Source organism: Falco peregrinus, unplaced genomic scaffold (assembly GCF_023634155.1).
Source record: "Falco peregrinus isolate bFalPer1 unplaced genomic scaffold, bFalPer1.pri scaffold_29, whole genome shotgun sequence".
In the NCBI taxonomy this organism is placed as follows: Eukaryota; Metazoa; Chordata; class Aves; order Falconiformes; family Falconidae; genus Falco; species Falco peregrinus.
This window is the reverse complement of record NW_026599598.1, coordinates 1534299-1546990: the sequence shown is the minus strand read 5'-3', so window position 1 is coordinate 1546990 and position 12692 is coordinate 1534299. Positions and strand designations below refer to the sequence as shown.

At 42.3% G+C, this 12692-nt stretch overlaps 1 pseudogene; it reads right to left on the bottom strand.

The window, feature by feature from the left end:
- LOC129783323 (ankyrin repeat domain-containing protein 26-like) overlaps positions 1-12692 on the bottom strand; it is a 60437-nt pseudogene that overhangs the window by 23109 nt on the left and 24636 nt on the right.

Genomic DNA, 12692 nt, shown 5'->3' with positions numbered 1-12692 from the left:
ACCAAAACGGCGTTGATAACACACCAGATTTTTAGCTAGTGCTGAACAGTGTCAACAACTTCTCTTTCTCACTTTGCCACAACCCACACAAGTAAGTTCAGGGTGGGCAAGAAGTCAGGAGGGTACACAGCTGCAAGAGAAAAGGTGGAGCGGGGAGCAGGGCAAAAAATCCCGAGACACCTGCAGTGAAAGAGTGATGTTGCTTTTCTGTAAGTCTCTCCTCGCCCTTTTTAAACACATAAAATACTTCTATGCCTGTGCACACACTCATGTAATTAATCAGAATTTGTGCACAGTGACCTTATCATTAACTTGGCCAGCATGCTCAAAGCACTCTAAACAAAAGCAAAGTGTTTGTCAAAAGCAAAGTGCACCAGGTAGTGTGGTCACAAGAAAGAACGAGAATCTTCATATGCATCAGGTTTACAAAAAACCTCAACACACAACAAAAACCCAAACTTGCCTCTAGCTCTTAGGTCAACTTACATCATTAAGTAAGTTTTTGTTTTCAGCATTCCTTATATGCATACCTTCCTTCATCCTCAGATGTTTCACTGGAAGTGCTCTCATCCCGTACTTGACCATGATTGCCACTGGAAGAGCTCATCGGCTGATGAGCCTTCTGCTTTGAAGGCTGCCTTCTACTTTTCTTTGCAACTTTGGCATTCAGGGCCATTTTACTGCATTAAACAGAAAGGGGGGGGAAAAAAAAATCACCAAGTGAGTAGGCTTACAAAAAATATCTCTGTGAAACAGACATAAGATGATGTCCAGAAACGACTGAGACAAAAAATATCTACTATAAAAACACAGACTTGACTGCAAAGATCGTGGAAGATACCCAAGTACTTAAAACACCTGCCCCTAGGAGTGGGGGGGACACGTGGAATCTGAGCTAGATCCAGGTTAAGCTGGAATACCCGTAATATCCATGTTACAGAAAGCATCTAGAGCAGAGATTCCTTTGAAGGACAGATAGGAAGAAACTCCTGCTTTAGGTTTACATAAAAATACGTGTGCCTTCTTTAGGCTTTTGAGATTGGTTTGGTAATATCATCTTTTCCCCTCTCCCGACAAAGGGCATATTAACTTAATGAAAAGGAAAACACCAACCGCACGGAGATCACTAAAATCACCTAGAAAAGGGAGTAGCAGCAAACCCCAAGCTCCTACTTTTCTTTTCTAGGTGGCCATTTCCTACAAAAATAACTGCTTTTTCCAGTCTTCAGTTCTGGTTTTGAAGATGCATTTTGCCTCAGTATTGACAAGGAAAACACAGCAATTTGGGTGGGGGGTTTATTTTTTTTCCCCTTTTCTTTTTTGTAGAGCAGGCAATAAATTTGAATATCGTGAGCGTCGTGTTTTCTAAAAAGACATTTTCTTCACTTTTTGAGAAGCAGTGGACTACTCACTATGGCTTTCACCACTGAGGAAACTACTTCAACTACTACAATATTAGAAAACCTAAGACACTTACGTAGTACTACAAATAAGAATTAGAGATTATTTCCTTAGCTTACCATTTCATTGGCATTTTAATCAATTTTGAGCTCTCCTCAGATGAAAAACTCTTTTTGTCTTTTTCTTCTAGAGTGTTTTCATTCTCCATTTTCAAACAGTCATTCTTCCTTACAGTAACCTTTTGTTTCATTTGCCGATTAGTGATGTTGTCTGATGGTATATTTAATTTACCAAGACATTCCTGTTTTGCCACCGCCTGCACTTTTGAAATTCTTCGTTTGCTTTTTTCCTTCTCAACCTATAAAAAGAAAGTTAAGCTTCATGTATTTCTTAGTATTTCTAAAAGACAGAAACACCACATCCAAGACTGATTAATTCAGGGTTTACCCCTGAAATAATATAAAATTAGAGAAGCATTTTCACAAAATTACACTACAAAGCATATTATGTCATTGAAAGTACTTTGAATTCACTCATGATTAAAGATAACAAGAATACAGCCCTTAGAAAGAAAACAATGGCGTCTCTTAAAACATGAGAACAACAAAAAAGGGAAAGCATTACTGATGGACAAAGAGTTAGGAGGACTGCACAATGTCAGTTGGAACACCGCCAGAAAAGAATATCAAGTGGAACTGTACTGGGCTACTGCTCCCTGAACAAGGGGAGGAAAGAAAAAAAAAGATCCCAAACCCACAAACACAAATGGTTTCACAGGGAAGAGGAATTTTAGTGAAAGGCAATGAAGACACACCATGCAGATATCACAGCACATGAATTATTAGTCAAGACCCTGTTCAGAAGCTATTTTCATTCTTTGACTCAGAATCAGAACAGACGGAATTGTATGGATTTCTTTTTAAGGCAATGTAGTGATAACTACTTGCACTGGAACCAAGTGCCACCTACTGTTACACTGGAGCAATAATGCATTCCGTTTTCCAAAAATGGGGAAAAAGACAACTCTCCACTGCTCCCTTTGTTCACCAGTCACCTATTTCCATTAGAACAAAACCCAATTTGTAGGAAGCATCCTCCTTTAACGATGAATAGCTAAAGTGAACAGGACCCTTGATCCAGAGTGAGATTAAAGAATAAAGAGCAGCAGGTGAACTACCTCTTCTGGCAGCTGTACCTTCTCTTTCTCCAAAGCCAGGAATACTATTTGCAGCATTCCTACCTCACCCTTTAATCTTCCCGTATCTTGTTTTAGTTCTTCATCAAGATTCCTTTTCAGCATGACGTATGATTGCTGAGCATTTGCAAAAAGACTTCCCATTTCTGCTTCTCCTGTTTTGTTGATAAAGCAGTCCCTGGGAAAAACATCACTAAATCCAGAGTCTTTTCCAAGTTCCCTCTCTGTTACAAAAAGTCCATTTTCACCACGTGGAGAAACTGTCTTATTGTAGGAATAATATTAGAAATGTCATCCAAAAGACTGGGTTTTAAGCTGTATCTCGGGGAGTATTCAGGACCTCCCACTACGTTTCTACTGCTTCCATTTGCTAGAGGCACCTTCGTATCATCCATATTATACGTGCAATCTTCTTCATCTGTACTCCAGGTATCTTCCATGTTTGCATTTCAGTTATCTTGATCAGAAAGGACACCAAGACTCGGATTACAGTTTCCATTTTGGGTACTTTTCCACCTAGCGTAAGTTTAATGTCTCCAAATTCACCTTTACTTTCTAAGCTGTTACTTGATTCTGTTGCATGAGATGAAACAACATGAGAACTCTTCAACTCGGCACTGAAGCCATCTTCTGACATTTCTTCCACAAGCGAAGGAGTTTTCCCAGTTTCATTAATTTCACCAAGCAGCTGCTTTAGTTCTGCTGTAACGTTTTTAAAACTTGTTTTCAATTCCCCCTTCTCATTTTCAACCCACATTCTTGCATCTCTTTCTTTCCAAGGTTTTGGACTTAGAACTGCTTGTCAGCACTGGGCAATTCCTCATTTTCTGCTGTGAAATTTCTGCCTTATCAGTGTGATTTTCATGTGCTGTTTTTTCTATCAAGTTGATAGTTTCTAAAATATATTTATCCTTAAGTAAACAGGTACAGACAGAAAGATTATCAAGAAAAAAATATTACAGTTGATCTATGCAACTTCTGTTGCAAACTCATCATATAATAGAAATAAGGCATTTTGAAAGCCATTTTTATAAGAACAATCAAGGGACGCTAAATGAAAGGTTCACTGCACACCATCTTCTTAACAAGAGAAGGACTCAGAGACAACAGTTTCTTGGGTTAGGTTTGCCTAGGCATTAGGGTTGCTTTTACCTTTTAGCCTGCTGGCTTTCTGTAACTGCCGGCGCTTGTCACAGAGCATGTTTATTTTTCACGGTTTATTGCTGTAATACCGTTTTTCATTAAAACTGCCAACATTTTTCTCACCCACCCTCCTCCCTCCATCGCGCTCTACCGTCTGGCATTGCACAGTCCCCGGCCACCTAAGCTAACCCAACGGGAATGAACATGACAAGCTTCTGACCGTTCACCACACAGAGAACTGGCTAAGGGAGGATTATTTCTTCACCCAAGCTTCAGAAATAATAAATTCCACTCCAAGGTGCAAAGGAAAGGATTTATTAGGGAAACCTGCCTGCTCCTGCCCTCATCCCAGGAATCAGGAACCCAAGCTCGCAGGAAAACCGCACCACGCCTTAACCCTACCCAGCCCCCTCAAGTCCCTGTCCCCACGCTCTGTTTCTGCTTCTGCCCCGTGTCACAGTCCTGCCCACACGCTCCTTCCCCTCACGGTGCCTTCTGAACAGGGCCTGCAGCCTTGGTGTCCCAGCGGGCTGAGACCGTCACGCTCCTCGCGCTCCTCTCGTCAGCCAGGCCCTGTTCTCCCGCGGCAAAGACCCCTCCGCTCACAAGAGGGAAGGAGCACCTCAGCCAGACACCACCTGTCTCACCCTCCCCCTTCCCAAGCTCACTGGCCAACTACTACCACCTTGCAACAGGCTTAAGTCCTGCGCTTTGCCTCCTAGAATTAGGCACGTCCCTCTCTCGTGATGCCCGGCTGTGGGGTGGAAATCATTTGCTACGCTGTCCCTTGGGTGTTCCAGAGGACGCCAGACCCCTCTGTGCAGCCCTGCCCCGCACGCCCAACACAAGCGGGACGCCTGCCTTATTCCCCTCTAGGATACCCTCTGAGAAAACCCTTTTCAAACACTTCACGTGGCCAAACAAGAGCGTATTTTGCAGAGGCTGGGGAAGCCTCAGAAAGGTCACCACATTTCAAGGTGCTCTCTTTGATCTTTGTCTTACAAAGAGGAAGACCGGCATGTTTCATCAAACAGATCAGCATGTTACAGACAAATCTCCCTCTTCACTTGAATGTGCATTTTGCACAGGCAAAAAAAACCCCACATGTGGCCGCACATTTGTTTCTCAGCAGTGCACAAGAGGAAAAACACCCCTCAAAATTTAAGCAAACCAACTGAAAACAAATCAGCATAACAGCAAGCATCCGACATAGGGACAAGGATTTTACCCCACCATAAGACGACTGTATCCAACTTTCCTTCAGACTGTAACGCAGCCTTCACCTACAGGACTCTCCCTTCAGCATTATTCACAGACTGGTAAGTTTTCTTTACCTTAGTGTATAATACAACTTACTGAATCAGACTGTAATCCAAAATATTTGGGCTTACATACCTGCACCCCATAATATTCAATGGCATCCTTCACGTTGTCTTTTTCAGCTGATGATGACATATGAAAGGTAGATCCTGAGTTCTCACCTGCAGTGAAAAACCACACATTTTTATAACCAGCACGACTTAATACTACTTATTTACACCTAGAGTGCATCTTGAATCATCCTACTTGTGACAAAAATCTTAACATAAAATAAATCCCCTCAAATTTGTGCACTCCGAGAGAAAATTATCGTAACACAGATTTAAGATGCATCTGGGTGAATTCCTTTCTTCCAAGGCATTCTACCTTTTAATGTATAAGGGAAATGTGCTGAAAATCACTACACATTGTCACAAAGAGGCCATTCCTGTTTCTTAAACATGCACAACAACTCTCTCTCATACGCAGATATACACCTCTGTATCTCTGACACACTGTGCGCCACACAGTATTCCTCCCGCAATTTCAGTTTCCCTATGTGTTGCGCACAGAAAATCACGAACAACAAAGCCACAGGCTTGAAATCTTGAAGACCCCAGCTTTATTCCTTGCACGACACAAATCTGTCTCTAGACATGGATCTAGACAGAGTATTTCAGTCAAACTGCTGCCCCATCTGTCCCAGAAGACATGGACGGGCCGCTGAATGAAAGACAGGCTTGTGAAATGTGGAGAAATCACCCACGATCCGGATGTTTTTACCGTTGAAAACTGGATTCCATCCTTTCCTCTCTCAGAATTTCTACGTAATACTGGACAGGTCACAAACTCCTCGGAAGCAGTCACTCACTCAGTCTGGGCTCCCCATTCTGGGGTGCCTACCTTGAATCTCTGTTATATCTGAGAACTGGACTCCAGATAGTTCCAGACACAATTTAGAAGCAGCAACTCATTGTATTGTTTGTGTGGAAGGCACACGGAACATTTTGAAGGAACAAGTATTCAGAAAGAAACAAGTCCCAGCAGGTCAAGTGTGGCATCTAAAACCAGAGATGGATTCTTTTCACCTTAATCACTCTGCATCTCCTTTCCTGCTCCATCATCCTATGGCTTCTACCTAACAGCCTTTCAATACACAAAGCTTCGCTGCTGGAGAGGGACACAACATTCTTCCCACAAGAAAAGCGAGCAAGACAGGAAGAACATAGATAAAATCACAAAAATACAAAAGGGCCCGCTATTTATGAGTCACAAGGCCAACCTCACTCTTGGCATTTTCTCCTGTAGGTGACTCCTTTTACAAACTTTCATTGTCTACGTGCTACTCCTAGAAGCCTCTCCACCCAAGTACAGCAGCGGGTGGTCAGTCGGTCAGACAGACGGGGCTGCTCCTACTCTGCTTCCATGAAGGTACGCTTACCAGATTTCTTCTGTCACTTCACCAATGTTCACTCAGGTCACAAACAGCAAAAAGCAGGCAGCTTCCTACCATACAATTTGATATGCGCCATCACCCCCATCATGTAACATGGGCACCACAATTTTGCTTAGAAGATAGACTTCAATATTTTGTGGATGCAGGAGAGCTGTGACACCTCTCCGGTCTGCACAACACAGACCGAATAAGCTTTTCTGCTCAACTGTATCTGCCTGAAAACTGGATAAAAGCAGACCTGCGAGCACCCAGAGTTTTGTACTGCCCTTCTAAGGCTGCAAGTCACATTCTCTGTTCAGAGTACGTAGGCGTCTTCGTCTTTTGGATTCTGTTTCAGAGTGCAGTCACTTTCAAATTAGGCACCATGCTGCTAGAATGAAAAGCAACCCTAACTCCTGTTCAGCCTTGCCCATCACAGTCAACAGGAAAGATTTCAGCAGCAGCTATTTGAGTCTGATGTCTCCCTTTTGAGGTAAGATTTTGATAACATTGGAGCCCCTAAGAACCCTTTTCCATAGGGTTTAATCAATCTTGACATTTCTGTATGATGGGTACAGAACAAGGAAGAAGCAGGAAAGGTGAAAGGCTACAGTGTTCTCCTACCTGCAAAATCCCCGTTCTCATCGCGTCAGTAACTCTAGTCAGTAATTATTTTTCCAACCACTGGAAAAATAACTCAAAAAACATCAACTAAAAAGCTAAGGACTCCTCCCATTAGCTGTTGCAAGTAAAATTTCTTCTTTTCTTGGAGCAGTAATTCACGAGTCTATTTTCTGTGTTATTGGCTTCTGTCAACACTGTGAAAGAGGATGACTCCTCATCGTCAAGAGTTCTTCGCTTTTAGCACAGGGAGAAATTCTGAGTTAAAACACTGGTAGAACCCTACTCCAAGGCTTCTGAAGAGCCCGTCATTCAAAAAAATGTATATAAAAAATTCACAGGGTAAACCAGATTCCAGTATTTTTGCCTGTCATTCCCCCACCTTTTACTCTGTCTGCTCTCTAGCTAGCACTGAAAGATGACTTCTAGTCATCGCCGTTCTTTCCACTTAGTCTTTACCTCTCCACTCTGTTCTGAGACTTCCCTCTTCATAAATTGTACATAATGTACATAACGACTTTTTGCAGATTACAGTGGAGAGCACCTACTTTGCTATACAGAAAACATGAGAACACCGCTATTTTGTTTTGACTCAAAAATAATTTTAAGAATGTATTCCTATGAGTCAGTAACAAAGTAAATAGAATGGGAAATTCCATCTCTCATTGGATATTTAATTATGCAAGATACTGTACCTGTTCTCCAGATTTATCAAATAAAGTTGTCACGGATGGCATTCAAGCCCTTTAGAGTCAGAACTATTTGTGCTGCAGGAATCAGGATGCTTTGCTGAAGCAATCTAAATTGCTTAAACCCAAATCCCAACATAAAATGTTTGAAAGAAAGAAATTTTTACATCTACTTCTTAGCACCTGACCTTCAAGATAACATATGGGTAAAAACCAGCATGACGCAAATGAATAAAGCCACACAGGAAAAACAGCTGACATGAAACGAGCCATGAAAAGGCAACCTTTCCTTTCTGTGTTTGTAAAATTGTAACGTACTGGTCCATTATGGGGCTACACTCCACATTACTGTGGAATACAGACATAACCAAAACTCACGTTTTAACTGAACAACCTCTAACAATATCTGTGTGTCTTACCAGAACACCGTCAGTGCAAAATAAAGGGCAAAAGGGGACCTGTTGCTTACCCATTGCAAACACATGAAAGGGAGAAGAGCGAGAGGAGAAGGAGGGACATACTTCTAGAGAGAAGCTGCACCTCTATTATTGTCAAAAGATCAACAATCCTTTTTTTCTTTCTTCCCCTAAAGCGAAGATGCCAAAGAACTTGGAACTATTTGTATTCTATACTTAGAAGTTACAAGTCCACTTACTTGTCTACATATCTGTTCACCTCTCTCTGGTTTATATTGTCAATAGCCAATTGTAGAAACTCTAAAACCTGAGTGGCAAATTGTTTCTCATCTGATTAACAAGTGTGATTAATACAAAATACAACACAAATCATCAAATATGCAAATTGATAAACATGAGAACAAAGACATTAAAAACCCATTCAGGTTACATATCCTCTCTCCAATACATAGCCGACCAGCTAGCCGCTTCAACTTTGGCCTTGTTTCCGAAGAAAAGAGAATTCCTGAAACACGCTGACACTCATTTCCTCCCGTCTTGTCTCTCTTCCTCACTTCCTTCCCCTGCCTCTGAGCCTGCTGGTCATTTTCCATGAAACAAGAGAGGGAAGCCTCGGAGGAACGTGTTTGTACATGATTCAAAACAACTGCCAGGCAGGTAGAGAAAAGCCAGGCAAGTAATAATTCCTGAAAACTACAGCTACGGCACGAGCCCAAGAATTACCCTTTGTGGCTCACCTGCAGCTCCTGGACAGCCTAGCCTACAGATCCCTAGCCTGGAATCAGCCACAGCACATGCTCAGAGACCCAGGAAAGGCAGGAAGGGGGGGGTTGAGAAACTGAAAGAGAAGCAAACTTCAGGACTGCCTGAAAAGGGGAAATGACAGCAAGTACGGTGTAGGAAGCGTACATCATGGAAGGGTATGGACAGTGCGGAAAAGCAGACGAGAGGAGGGAGCAAACACATACACCGAGGTATATTTCAGTAGACCACCTGCTCCCGGGATGCCTTGCTAGAGCCATTAATTTAGTATTAGAAAGAAAATTGCAAGTACAATGGGTCTGTCCATAAAAGAACACTACAAAGAGATTGTTATGAATACCTTCAACATCTTCTGCATCTCCTAAGCCGAATTCCTCCAAAAGATCTGCAAAACAAATCAGATGCCTTAATAAATACTCCTGTCTAGAAAGATTATGAAGCTAAACCCAGAGCCACATGAAGTGAACATTACCTGATTTCTGTTGCTTTTTGTTAGGAGAGGTTTCACTCCTTTCCAAAACAGATTCAGGGGCCTTCAGCTATGAAAGACAATCCAATGACAAAAAAAAAAAAAAAAAATCAATCACACTTAAAGTAACTCCATAATATTTAATGAGCAGAACAAGCAGTCAGTCTGACATGAACAAATACTTACCTGGGAATTGTTGGGTTTCTCCAAAAAGCCTGGAAGTGAAAAATGTTTCAGAAAGTGTTATTTTATTCAATTTTTATTTAATTTATAAACTTTTTACTCCATTCAACATCAGTAGTTTCTACAACTAAGTATTAGTTGCAAGCATTATTTCATCGAGACTGCGATACTTAACACTCAATTTACCTTATCCTCCAGCATTGGTATCGGTATACAAGAAAGGGACAGTGCATGCTTCCCATCATGCACCTTGGATTTAAGAAATAATACTCACAGAACTAGGACAATCCATAGGAAGCAATAAGGATTTGCTTGTTAACAAAACAAGATCAAAATACTTATTTGGAGGAGCTGAATCCTGCTTTCTACAAAGATTATTTCAAAAGCCAACGCTGGTCTGCTGTAATGAATTATCATAAAAGAACACTACGAATTATATAAAATAACAGCTCTATGACCCTGATGTTGAGGGATATTTTCCTTTCCATCGATAGGACAGAGAAAACATGGGTGCAGACATAGAAATCTCATACACATCATTCAATGAGGAAGAATCAAACTAGTTCTTATCAGGTTGTTCTGGTTCAGCTTGCAAGAAAAGAAAAAACCCAAATGACAATTGGTTGTAATCTGCATTTATAGCACAGTTCCAAATAGTTTCATTTTTTTTAAGATTCTTTTCCAACATTAAATCACTTACAAACCCACACAATCTACTGGCCCACCTATATTTTTCAGGTCCTCTGCTTTAGCCATCTTACAGTTTGAGTCCTCTCATGAAAGAAGTGTATGGAACGTTATTAAGAATGGCTCCATAGCAAAACTTTTGTATTTAAAAAAATAATTAAAAAACAAACAGCATTTGATTTCAGGAAACTTGGTGGTCTAGCAGTATGGAAATACCTTAGCAAGATTATCATAATCACCTTTTATCCCCTTTTTACACTGATTTTAAACTCATCTTAGTAGATTCATACAAAGCAGACTTTCATGACAACTACTCGACAAGTAGATTTACAAACTCCCAGGAGCTTTTAAAGTTTTGCTTCCAGCTTACTGGATTAGCTTCTTCAGCTATTCTATTGTACTTACACTACAAGCAGGACTGACCATCTAGTAAAAAAGAAATCCTTCAGATGAGAGTTCTACCCCAACAGCAAAACTTCCCTGCCATTCTACACTCCAGATGCTCAAGAGACAGCATCACAAAGTACAGGCAGAAACCCTGAACTCACATTTTAGCTCCTAGGCAAAGCATAACAGAAAGGTATAAAAAAAAATTAAGGCGGGGGGAAAAAATGCTTGGCCAGATCATAGCTTTCTCCTGCTACATCATCATCCAAGGATGTTTAGGTGTTCAGACAGGTCAGCCCTAAACCACATACACTTTCATCACTATGCCACAAGAACCTGAATCCAAAAAAATAAAAACACATCCAAAGAACACACATCATGCAAACAAGGTAACTTCCTTTACAAACTTGCCAGCAAGCGCCGTGGGAGCTGGTGTTAATTAACAAATACTAAGCACTTCATTGCTATAGCGCGCACCCACACCGTAAGCGCATTCCTAAGGCAGACATCGATAACAGCTCACTTCAGCCTATACGTGTTTACAGACAAACATTTAGTCCACCAGGAAGTTACCAGTCTGGCGCTCCCCTGAAACAATCCGCGAGCGTGCTCCGTGTCTGTCTGCAGCTGGAAGCAACACACCAGGTGATCCTTCCTCCGGGCTTTCAGAATCCGTCTGTGTAACATAAAACACGGGCGTGAGCATCGGTACAAATTCTCAACTCATTTCTACGCAAAATGTTCCTGCTAAGCCAACTTGCACAGCATGGAATCACAAAAGCCTTTGATAAGCCCCTTGGAAAGGGCACGTCAAGACACAGTCTATTGGAAAATCACAGCAGACTTGTGTGTTTTCAGATCTTAGGCAAAAACCTCACAACTCATCTAAACTATTCTGTCACGTTGGCAAACTGCACAGCCGCAAGAGAGAATTAACACGGTAACTCGAGCTGTGGGTTGTAACTGCAGGTCTGGGGGGGACCCAACTTTCGGACTGAACTGGCACCCGACACTCAAATTTGTGCTGATGTTCCCCAGGCACACATCCTGCAGTGGGGAGCGAACACGTTGCTACTCCCAGTTGCACGGGCTGAACAAAGACGAGCAAGACAAAGCTTACAGAAACCAAAGCTACCTAAACCCCCCCAATAATATTTTAGCCTTGTATTTGTAAGAAGGAGATGGGGAAGAGTTCCTTCTTCCTCACAAGAAAAGTCAGAGGGGGTAAGCTACAGACTCTGCTCGTTTTCTTCTAACCCATTACCACAGACAGGAAGAACTAAAAGGGCCAACACAGCCAGCACGTGTGGTATCTCTGTTGAGCATTACTTTCAAAAAGGGCCAAAACGGTAGAAAGGCTCTTTTCCGAAGCAGCTAATCATCTAGGCTGCAGACCCTAAGGGCAACCACTGAACACGTCAGCGGAACAGAGTTGTGTGGTGAAAAAGCAACAATCCCGCCAGCCCCCGTGAGGAGCTCAAGAGTATTTTAAGCAGCAAGAAACTTCACTGCCGCAATACTGTACTAGAAACCCAACTGCAAGGGCCAGTTGCCATGAGACCCAAATCATTAGCTCGACCTACCAGCATCCCAAGCCTCGCTGAACAGCTAGCACACAGCACAAGTATTTCAAGGGCCCCCAGTTACAAACATACAGCAGAACCAGGAAGAGAGGAAATAAGCCTCAGCCGCGGCCGGGCCCAAGCTCCGAGTGCTTCTGGATCTCACTCCCCACCCCCACCACTGGGAACCCTGGTCTCCTTCACAGGAAATACCTCAGAATCCCAGGGAGATTCAGCATCTTCCTCTTCCTCTGCTCCCACTGCTGTCAGGGCACCTACAAATGCAGGAAGAGGGGAGACACTGAGCCCTTCTATTTCACTCTGCTTTTCCCCATCACCCCTGCGCCCAAAAGGTGCACAGCGGTTCTGTTGCTGAGGACAAACTAAGGAGTGAGTGTTATTCAAGGGTTTCTTCACACCCAGCACACAACATCATGGTATTT